Consider the following 11974-nt stretch of genomic DNA (forward strand, 5'->3'; position numbering starts at 1 on the left):
GCTCCCCCCGGCTTTTCATCGCCTCCCCTCTCGCTCTTCACAAAGGGCAGCCCTGTCCTGTGCGAAATGGGAGCTGTGCTGCGATGGCGTGTGCTGCACATCACCCACAGCTGGGGCTCCTGGCACTGGGAGCCCCGTGGGGTGAGGGAGGCAGGGAGACAGGTGAGTCTCCTGGGCAAGCCACAATGGAGGGTGGGACACAGCCCTGAAATGTACGCTCTGAGGGACTCCTGCACACCTCTACACATCCCACCTGTGGCCATGCAGCCAGGAGAGGAAGCATTGAGGGTGTGCACTGCTCCATCACCCCACACAGGGAGCAGCCTTGGATACAGCCCACCACGGTGCTTCTCAGAGTGGGGAGAAACCTGCTTCTGTGTGGTTTGCTCTTTGATGCCAAGGGTTCTTACCGCCATGAAGGAGCAAGTCTGACTTCCTTCTCTTCACAGTTTCCAACTTATTCCACTGAGGAAGAGTGAGGCAGTTGCCATTATGCCCAGTGGGCTGTTTGCCTGCAGGCAACTGGGGCTGGTTTTCAAAACAGAGAGAGAAAACAGGTTATGTTTGAAATAGTTGCAGCTCTTCCTGTAACAACAAAAATGCTGCCCGCAGCTTCTGACCTGGCACAGATCACAGCCCCTGTGTTTGTTTGGTGGCCTTGGGATTTACACCTGGCCAGTGGTGACAGGCAGAGACCTTTGGTTGCAGCAAAGAGCAGAAAGTGTGTTGCCCTGGCTGCCTGCCCTGCCCCAGGCCAGGGATTTCTGTGTGCTCGGGATATCCTGCTCCTTCTGCCCCAGGACAGCAGGTGCTGCCCAACCTCAGCAAATCCCTCCCTCCTGCCTGCAGGCACAGCTCTGGCCCAAAACTGTGCATGTCCCCCAGTTGGGACAACAGATGATGGAAAGAGTCAGATCCTCTGAGCAGTGGGCTTGTGGCCTTGGTGCTTTGCAAAGCAGCATTTCCCTTCCCCTACTCCAAATCTGCAGTGCTTTGGGCACCATTAAATCAAAGTGATTGAAAAGTTTGTTTTGCAGTTCATTGTTCCCACATTGAGCTGGCACACAGTGGCCAAGTGGCAGCAGGATAAGGGCTACAGGGTTAGGCTGGGAAAGCATTTCTCCATCATGCCTTCCCCCTTTCTGGAAACAAACTAGGCAGCTTACTGTGCTCAGTTCCCTGCTGCACTCTCCACTTTCCAAAGCCTTTGCCAGACATCCCCCTGTGACTCCACTCTGCAGAGCCCACACTGCAATTGCTGCCCCTTCCTGTTCTCTGTCCTGCAGATCATTAACTAGCTCTGCTCTCTCTCTTTTTATTTTTTTCTTCTTCCCTTTTGAACATATCAGCCTCATGGAATCAAAGAGGCATTTCAGTGACTCAGGCGTTTCCCATTGCCCTATTCCAGCATCCTCTACTCTTAACGCTGAGAGCTTTTCACGTCCTATTTGGAACTGATAGGAAGCCCTTTCATTGTTTCACTACATGGATATTAACACTGATGAAGGAAATGCTCCATCTGATAACAGAACCGTTGAAAAGAGCACCATTTCCAAACGAGCAGACTCGGAGACAGTGCATTCCTGCAGCTCTCACCAGCTCAGCACACTCGCCTCAGGCAGTCCCAGCATGCAGGACCAGCTCCCCACTACTCACCCCTGCAGGCTGGGATGTCACTTCAGCACCTCCAGGAAACATTCTCTTCCCTCATCACAGCACAGGACAGTGCCCAGGTTTATTCTGGAGATCAGCTTGGCATCTTCCAGGCTGTAAAGAAAAGCTACATTTGAGATGCTCTGGCTTGAGTAGCCCAGTGGCTACCTGTGAGGTCAGCCTCTGACTGGAGGGAACCTATGTGTCTCAAGGAGTCAAAGTAAAAAGAAGTGTCCTGCCTGGGTGGACATTAACTGGCATTTAAGGCATTCTCTGAGCTGGTATCCATTCTACTTATCAGCTTTTAATTAATTAATCCTGAGAGCCCTCCTGGGGACAAAGTCTCTTAAATGGAACTCAGAAGAGACATTAAGTCTCTTGCGGGATGGCTACACAGAGTGCCAAAAGCTCCATCTCATGCCCCAGCACCAAGTACAGCCACCAGCATCTTCAGGGGCTTCCCAGACCGACAGCTCTGCCATACCCCAGGGTCCCCAAAACCAGCACAGGCCAGTGGGCACCTTCTCTCCAGGCCATCTCCCAAGTCAAGCACCATGGCAGAGAAATGCCTCTTTCCAAAGTGTTTTGATTGTTTGAGGACTTTCTGCTCTCCCTGAGACCTCTCCAAAGCTGGCTGGACTGTGTGGTTTTCTGTCTCTCCTGGAAGTAATTTCCTCCTGCTGTGGCTGCCCTAATCAATTAGTGACCTCTAAATAGCCTCCCTGATTGCACAGTGACATCCGGAGCCCATCATCACCGCCAGTTTCCTCCTCTACCTGGGGAGCAGGCTTTTTCCAGAGCACGGAGCATGGGTGGGGAGCACCCCTCTGCCCAGCCCTCTTTAATGTTCCCACCACTGGGTGACTTTCCACTCTCTGCCCATCTCCTACCACTCCCATGCAACAAGAAATTAAGTTTTTGGCATTTGATTTTATGGTAACAAACAGACCAGCACAGAAAGGTCCCTAGGCTCTGCTGAAGCAGCCTTTGGAGTGATAGCCACTCCTACACAATTCCACTGAAAAGCCCATTTATTCCATTTACTCCTGCCCATCAAGGTTGGTGCAACCATCCCAGAGGATGCTCCATTTTCCAGAAATGACAATCAACACAATTTCTGTTACCAGCAAACCTCCCAATTCACTGGATTCAATAAAGAATCAAGAAACTTTGGAGGGTCACCCAGCACAGGGACCACAGGGGAGTCTACAGCCAAGATCCAGCCTGACAGCACCTACCTGGGACAAGCTTCTTCCCATCTGGTGACACTCTCAGTGTCTCAGGCAGGATGGCAATGTGTGGTCACCACTACATGCTTATTGCTGCAGCACAGCCATAACTACCCAGCTCTTTCTTCTGCTGACCAAGGAAAGATAATTAAATCATGAAGTCAGACAATATCCCGAGTTGGAAGTCACCCACAAGAATCATCAAGTCCAAGGTTCTGCACAGGACAACCTCAAGAATCCCACCATGTGCCTGGGAGCATTGTCCTATGTTAAAAAGTAAAGCATTCATTGAAATAGAGAGAATGGAGTTCTCATGGCTGACTACCACTTTCCTGCCATTTTCTTCTCCCAGCTGATGTGCAAACCCCATCTCTGATGGGCCCATTGGACATTTGTTCTGCACTTATTCAGTAGATGAGCAACTGAGAGCTTTCACTTCTGACTTACTACAGCAGCCAAGCTGTCTCAGAATCCTGAAATATTCACAGTTTATTAAATCTGTGTGTGTAGAAGAGAAATCAGGTCATCTATCAGAATATACATATCTTATTTATATTTTTTTGAAACCTCCCTCACTGGGATCTTGTCTGGGCCCTGCAGCAGGGCTCATGGAAGCTGCTATTCTGAGGAGCCAAGACACTCAGTAGTTAAAAAATATCTTATTTTCTTGTATCTTGCTTCCAAAGGGCTGCCTCTGGCACCACTGGAGGAAGTCACCCAGTGTTTTGTTCTCGTAAACTGCCCCTTTGATCGGCTGTGATTTGAGCGGATCAAACAGCTCTGAGGACGTAACCACAAATCCCAGGACGTGCTGTGACGGGCAGGGAAGTGGTGTCTCCAGCATGAGCTGGCACAGCCGTGGCCATCCCGGTCAGGAAACAGCCCCCTACCCTGACCCAGCCCCAAACCCCCAGTGGGCATCTCCAGGTTGGCACAATGGCCACAGCCGACAGCCTGGCTGGAGCAAAACTCCTGGGACTCCAGGGAAACACTCCTGCCCTTCCAGCGTGCTGGGCTGTGCTGCTGAGCCCCAGGCACATGGAGGGTTTTCTCACCATCCCAGGCACAGCACTGCTCCATGGCTGCTGCCTTTCACCCAGCTCCTTCCCTGCTTCCTTTGGGAGCTCCCACAACCCTCGTCCCTGCTGTCTGGGCAATCCCGTCCCTGGGCAGCAGAGCCAGCTTGGAGCGATCTGACCCCAATCTGGATGAAAGCCAGCCACAAGCCTCAGGTAAGTGTCCATGCTCATCCTCCTGAGCACACACAGCAGGGCTTGGGTGGAAAATTAGATTATCAAAGATCAGGCATGTTTGACATATTTTTTCTGTGTATAATAAACAAGGGTCAGTAGCTCAGCACACAGTTCCTCAGGAAGGACCTGAGTGGTCCCTACATCTGGTCTCTCAATAAAATACTTGGATATACACAAACCACCACATTCCTTATGTCTTAGATGTGTGTTGGTCTGGGAGCAGCTGCCCTACAAAGCAATGTCCAACTATTTGGTGTCACAAAGGCTCAGCCCTGTGTAGAGTCTCTGCTGGCTAATAAAGGGTTGAGTGAATGTTCTGTTTTTTCCCTCTGTGGTAACACTAACAAGACCTTTTCTCTACCAGTTCAGGTCTTTGCACACACATTCTCAGGGGCCTTGAAAAGCCCAGAAAATAGGGACACAGGCACATTGAGCTTACATAACTGATGCGCACAAAAAAGTGCATGTAAGATAGTCACAGCTTTTGTGCTTCAAAAAAAAGGGAGCAGAGGGTCTGCTGGTGGACTGCATGAAACCAGCCATCATTGGGGACAGAACACAGCGCCCCTCTAGGCAGGCAGCCTCCCCTCCATCAAAGGGACACCAGCCTCCACAAACTGCTTGGATCACAAGTCCTCTCTCTTTTGCCAGTTCATATGGCTGCCAGCTCATGGCTAGGAGCTTATTGGGCTGAGCCAAATTAAAAACCCCCTCTCTCTCTCCAAAACCCAGCAGGCAGATAAAAACAACATCAAAAATGTTCATTTTAGTAAAATTTCTTGATTCTTGTCATTCACGCCAACAACATGGAACAGAGCGATGTTGAACTCACCCTGGCAGATGCTTGAGTCCACCAGGGAAACAAGGCAAAAAAGGTGAAACCCTACACAAGATAAAGGCACACAAGGTATGAGACAAGCATGGTGCTGGACCAGGCTGGGCAGAAGATGGAGGATGAAATTCCTCCATCAGAGGCTTTGTCATGCAGAAGGGTGGCAGCAGATGCCAGACAGGGAGGTGGCATGCCAAGGGCCAGGGACCAGCCCTAGCAGGCACTTTGCACAGGCCAGCCTTAAACATATTTCCACAGAGCTGGAGGGAAACCCCAGCTGCAGTCCTGAAAAATAACAAATAATAAAAGCGGCTGTGAGCAGCAGCAGGGCTGGCAGGAAACATTCCCAGTAGCAGCTGCTTCCTGAGTGCGACATTTATTTGATCCCCTGGCACCATCTGGGCCATGCCCTACTCTTTGTTTTCATTAAGAGTTTAGAAAAACAATTCAGCTTTGACTAATTGCTCTTTAAGGTCCCAGGCTCACCCTTTCTCCTCCCCCACATTTCCTCTCCCAGCCCCTCACCCTCCATCCATGCCCTCCATCCCCTCTAGTCAGCTCTCCCCTTCCATCCATGCCACGTAACTCCCCTTGGCCCTGTGTTCCCAGACATACCTGGTGTCCCTTAGTGCCAGACAGGACACATCTTCACGTGTTGTCCCCCACGAGCATCGTCCTTTGCCTGCTCAGGCAACACTGGCACAAGCACAGCAACACATGCCATGGTGTGCCAGGCAAACATGAAATGTCCTGCTGTGCTGGGCTGGAGGTGGGACCCCCTTGGCAAGGAAGATAAAGTGGATCAGCAGCACCATCCAGGACAGGCATGCTGTGAGTGGACACCTCCCAAATCCTGTGGGCTGGGAGCTGCTGGCGCCCCATCCAGACCCCTCACAGTCCTCTTTCCATCTTCAACACCAGCGTGTTGTCCTGGGGGAAGCAGCCCTACGACCCAGCCCGGAGAGGGAGCCTGTTTTGTTGAACGTGTATTTTCCATCCTGAAATAATGAGAGAGTAAAAAGTCAAGCCTTGATCTGAAATCCTTGCCACGCTGGGAGGGGGTTGTTATTGCACAGGACTTGCATGTTCCCCCCTCACCCGGTGTCCTCACCTGATGGCTTTAGCAGGATTCGCGGGGAGGACAAGGAACCAGAGGAATTCCGGCCCCCTAATTACACTTGCTGGGAGGAATTTGCTTTTGCCATATCCCTGCTGAGTTAACCTAACAAGCATGGAGACGAGCCTTTCTTATTTAATTAGCAGCTCCACCATGAAGTCCCCTCCACAGCACGCACACGCCGGCTGCCCCCTCTTCGAGAGCCCTGCCGGTGTTTGTTCCCTCGCCCCTCACCCTTTGCCCTTTGCAATCCTCTGCGAAAGCTCAAAGCACTTTTATGCCTTCCTTCTCCCACTTTCCGGTCCTAAAAGGTGCGCTTGGGTCGAGGCAGCGGCTCTGTTTCCTTGCTCCTTCCTAACAAGTGCTTCCTGCTCCTTGCTGCCTGCGATCCTGCGGAGCTCACGGAGCGCTGGGATTTCCTCCCCTGGCAGCCCCGGGCGCTGGGAGCTCGGCCGGGCTGGGGAACTCATTACTGCAGCCCTGCAATCTCGGCTGGGACCGAGCCGCTGGGAAACCGCAGCCGCCAGCCGCTCCCGCTTCCTACAGCCGCAGCTTGGCAGAGGCGATCCCTCTGCAGCGGGAAATTGGCCAAGGTGGGGGGAACGGGGCGGTGCTCTGGGGAGTTTTCTTATCCGGGGGGGTTGCTGCTGGATGGAGGTGGCAGGGACAGGTGGACCGTGTTCACTGTGGAGTGCTGTGAGTCACTTCAGAGCAAAGCCCGCAGGCTGGGTTGCGCTCAGGGGGTTGATGAAGGTCACAGGTGGAGCTTGGCTTTCAAACAGGGATCGGTCCGGTTCCAGGTGTGCTGTGAAAGGCAGCCAAGACAGCAGAGATCACCACTGGGCCAAGTTTATGCTGCCAGAACAAGGACTGCCAAGGCAAACACTCTGGGGGTTTGCAGGCTAAAGCACTGACCCTGTCCAAGGCAGAGCTGTGCTGGCAAAACTCTGCAGTGAAGAGACTTGTCTTATACTCCAGGTGAGCTATAATTATATTGTAATGAGAGAACACAGAAAAATAGGCTTTCACGACCTTGAGAATCATGGTGCTGGCCTCAGCTGTGGTAGTTGGGAATATTTTATTCTCCCCTGCTGTGAATTGTGGGGTTTCAATAGGTCCAGTTTGCACCCTTAAGCCATGTGGGCATGTGTCACCTTGTACACCACAACCCTCTGTCCAAAAAGTTGTCCAGTGAGACTTTCCTTATCACCTGTGCCCATCTGCTTTCCCGCTTTGCCGCCTGTGTCCGTCCAGCTCCGAAGCAGGGGCTCCTGCAGCCATCCCACTGCTCACACTTCCACAGACAGCGCTCAGCTCCATGCAGAATGGAGATCAACCCCGAGACAGAGCTCTCACCTGCATGCTGATAGAAGGGACAGGGCAATGCTGAGGAGCAATGCTGCAAGCAGGTGCAGCAGTGGCTCTTCATGACTGCAGGATGACAGGAGAAATTAAGCAGGACGTGGCCCTGCATGGACTTTCTAGAGCAAGAGTAAGTTCAGATATTAGCCTCTCACTGAGAATTGAACTTACCCAGTGGGCTGGCAGAAGAGAACAAAGCTGGTAGCCCTCTCAGAGGTGTGCTGTTGTGTTAGCACAGATCCCAAATTTGTTTAACTGGTGGATGGATTAATAGAATTTTCTATGAACAAAAACAAGGGGGAATCACAGGGGTCTAGGAGGAAAGCAAAAGGAATCACAATAATTATTGATCAGTTAAGGTCTTTATGGCTGAAACACATGCACCTTAACACAGGAAATAACCCAAAGCATAAGTATGGAAGAGGTTTTGGGAGAAAAGCCCAAATTCTCATCCTCCTGCCTGGACTGTGGGCAGCAGGACAGACAGGAGGAAATGGGGAAAGCTGGAAGGAACAGGGTAACAAGCCCCACTCTTGGCCATGGCCTAGCTGTGGGCCACATGTGAGTGGAAGAAAGGAAACAGCACCATCCCTTAGGGATGGGTCTGTTGCCAACTGTTCTAAAACACTGCAGCTTGGGTTTCTCCAGGGCCAAAGCCTGGAGATGCAGAGCGGAGGTGCACATGGGAACGGCATCTGTGTGGGCAGTGTGAATGCATGGCGTGGAGGAGTCATGCTGACGAGCGAGGTAGGACAGGAGCAGCAGGGCACTGCTCATCCCCACAACAAAACCATCTCAAAGGTGCATGTGCTGTCTCCCATGGCATCCAGCCCGGTGGCAGGCGCTGCTCGGGGTGGAGGCTGTCCCGGCAGGCCGCAGGAAGCGTGACTCGGGTTTCCAGCGCGCAGGAATGCCGGGCAGCGCAGCCAGCTTCCTGCTGCATGTTTCCTGCCCTGTCCCTGCCCCCGCCACGGCCTTACTGGAAACTCTGAGAGCTGCTCGGAGCTCCCAGCCAGCCGCCCGCACTGCCCGGCTGGCGATGGGCTGGGGCGAGCCACGGCCTTGCTCTCACCATGCCCCTGTGAGCTACTGCTGGAGCAAAGTGCTTGTGCTCTTTCCATGGGGCATGGAAGAGAGCGGGACAGTGAAAGCAGAGTGGAGGAATGGCACAAACCCTGCCTGTGGAGACGACACCGGCACTGGGGCTGTGCGGAGTTCCAGCCACTCTGTCCCACTTGGTGCCTGGGCTCATGGGAGTCACTCTCCATGGAGAGCATCCGGGAGCTCTCCCAGTCTGCAGCTGCATCAGCCAGGCAGAGGGTTCGTGCCTGCAGGGTTTGGGCTCTCAGAGCAGTGCTGCCTGATAGGAACAGGGATCTTCATTCTTTGCCTTCCAACCCTCACTCCCTCCCATCACCAAAGACCTACATCCAGGCTCCCCTCCAAGGAACTGGCTTCATGTCCTCCCTGAAGATTGTATATCTATCCCAGCCTGCACTGGCAGTTTCTTGCTCTTCAAATCCATCTCCTCTTGTGCAGATTCCTCTGCCAGCCCTGGTCACTGTCACTGAAAGATGCTGCAACCTTCTTGGGACCACCTTAGCCCCAAAGCTAAGCAACACTATAGATCAAATCTCACCACTTCTAGCCCAGCTCTCCTCACACCATTTGGTCTCACCTGGACCTTTTTTCTGCAGCACAGGTATCTCCCTGTCAGGTTTTTGCAGGGTTCTCTCTGCACAGCTCAAGCCTTATCCCCATTATCACTTTTCTTCTCACAGGGCAGCACTGAGCCCTCTTAGCCTTTTCTCCTTTCACAGCATTCTGAGGATGGATAAACTCATCCCACGTGCTTCTGGGTATCCCCAGCCCTTCCTTCCCACCATGAATTCCATGCTTACACCCCATTGTGTGCATCACCCCGCAGGTAAAGGCCTTCCCCAGGCCAGCAGGCACCCACAACACCCCTGAAAGACCAGGGATGCCAGTCCCCAGGCACACATAAAATCAGTGTAATCTAAAATGCACCTCAGCTGGCTGGACAGGAGCATCTTACTCCACACTAGGTAACCACCTAATCTCCCCAGAGCCAGTCCTCCAAGGCTGTTCCTGTTCAGGCACTGATAAAAATCTGACCAAGATGTTTTCCACAGTAAGCTGGGAGTGATTACAAAGCAACCAACCCCTACCCTCCTGCTGGGAAAGGGAGTTTTCTTTAGAAACACGTGGAACTTTTTTAAAATATATATATTTTTTAAATTTTAGTTTCTAATGCCAGCATGACTTGTTGCGGTGGTGCCAAAAGTGGCTTCCTGGGGTTGGAGGGAGGGAGAGGGATAGACCAGAGGTGAGACAGAGCTCTGCTCTCCTCCCACCAGGCAAGCACCATGGTGGCCCTTGGGTAGAGCAGAGTGAGGGAACAGGGGCTGGACTTGAATTCATCTCCAGCAAACCCAGCAACACCTTTGCTCTTGGGAAGGTGACAGAACTCTGCCCACACTAATGCCCAGGGAACAGGGTGAAGAAAAATGGGATGGCAGAGTAAAATGAAGCAGTGGATCCTGCAGAGGGTTTTCCCCTCCTGCTCACTTTAGGAGTGTGCACAGCACAGCTCCACTTGCACTCACATCTCGGGCAATAAGTAAATCCAGCACAGAGCCATGGACAGGCACCCAGCAGTGTGGTGGAAACCAGAAACCACATCTGTCGTGGCCCATCCTCCTCCAGCAGGCCCTCACACCAGTAGTGTTTGCCATTGCCCCATGCCCGAGTGCTGTGCAGAACAGGTCCCTACTCCCTACCTGCTCCTTCCTGCAGCTGGCAGGGCAAGAGTGTGGCTGTGGGCTGGCTCCTCAGAAGGGAGAGCCATCCTTGGAGGTCTGCAGGCCTTGACTGAGCAAAACCAGAGCTGAGCTGATCTAGGATCAGCAACAGTCCTGTGCTCTCAGGCTGGAGCCCTCCAGGAGTGGCTTCTAGCCAACATCTCCAAAACAGATCTCCCTCTCCTGTGGCCATACCAGCAGGAGCTGCCTGCCCTGGAGCAGCAGACAGAGCTACTTATGTGATGGACCCCATACTCACATCAGTGAAAGTCTCCAGGCTTGCCACAGTTTTCCACTGCAATAAAATGAGTTGCACCACCCCAGGTAACCTTGACCCTCTTGGCAGGGTAAATACAGCACAAACCCACCAGAGCAGAGATGGGCACTGCCATCAAGGCAGGCAGCAGCAGCCACATGTCTGTGCTGGACATCACAGGGTCTCCTGGGCCAGGGCTGCACGTGCATGCACACCCACAGTCTCAATATCCATTACCCAGCATTTCTTTGCAGCTCATGGGATTTATATATGCAGTTATCTATTAATTTTAAAAAGCCACAAAAAATATAGCACTTGGCATGAAGGTGAAGGAGATGGCAGTTTTGGCTGGAGGACTTAAATACCCTCACTTTACATGGCTGCCAACCCACAGCACAAATGTGTCAGTGCATGAAAACCATTCTGTGAAATTCAACAATCTTGTTAGTCAAAGGCATAAAGGGTGAAAATTGAGTGAAACATCCTGGAAAGTAAATAATTTCAGGGAGAAAAAAAAAAAAAAAAAAAGGAAAAAATAAAGGAAAAACCCCCAAAAGTCATGGATAAACATGAGAGTGGCAGCAAGATTGCAAGAACAGAACTAGCCAAGCACTGGGACACAAAGTCTTCCCAGCATCTCTATCACTGCCACTGTGGGTCTGGCTTAGCCCTGGGGCTGCACTCACTGCACTCCACATCTGTGTTTGGGCTAAATAAAGTGTTTAATTAGCACTCCAACTAGCAAAGAAAGTATCACTACCTGATCTTGGGGAGGAACAGGTATTTTTAAATTTTAATCCTTGGAGCCATAGGGAAATTACAAACCAGTCACCTGATGATCAGAGGAAAATTAAAAGTCCAACTTCAGTGACAACAAAAATAACACAAAGTCATGAAGTGCAATAAACAGCACGGGGACCAGAAGGCTCTTTAAACAGGTTTTTTAATCTCCTCTCCCCTCTGCTCATAATATTGCCTTTATTATTTTCTGATGTGGAACCTGATTCTCACAAGTGCGGTGGATGCTGACAGCAGGGTAATGGAGCAGCAGCAATTTCTCCTGGGCAGACCTCGGTGATTTAATATGCCTGCAGAGAGAGAGAGAAGGGCAAGAGGCAGCTCAGGAGGAGAGAGTGAGCTGGCCAGGAGGTGCCAGCAATAAACCACAGTGATTAAGAGCTGGCCATGCTGAGCAGGGTTCAGCAGCGAAGGGTAAGCGATGGCCACTCACACCAGCACCCTGTCCCTTCCAGTGCTCTGCCATGCCTGCCACAGCCCTTGGCATTGGTGAGGAAGGTGTCCCAAGGACAGGGATGGGTAAAGGCAGTGAGAACTGTGTCCTGCAGCCCATAGCCCAAGTCTGCCCTTAGCTGAATGTTGCCGGCCCAGACTCCTGTTCCTGGCAATGCAGGAGAGCCAGGTTGTTGCATGAGTCCCCCTCGCAGCCAAG

This window comes from Lonchura striata, chromosome 12 (genome assembly GCF_046129695.1).
Source record: "Lonchura striata isolate bLonStr1 chromosome 12, bLonStr1.mat, whole genome shotgun sequence".
Classification (NCBI taxonomy): Eukaryota; Metazoa; Chordata; class Aves; order Passeriformes; family Estrildidae; genus Lonchura; species Lonchura striata.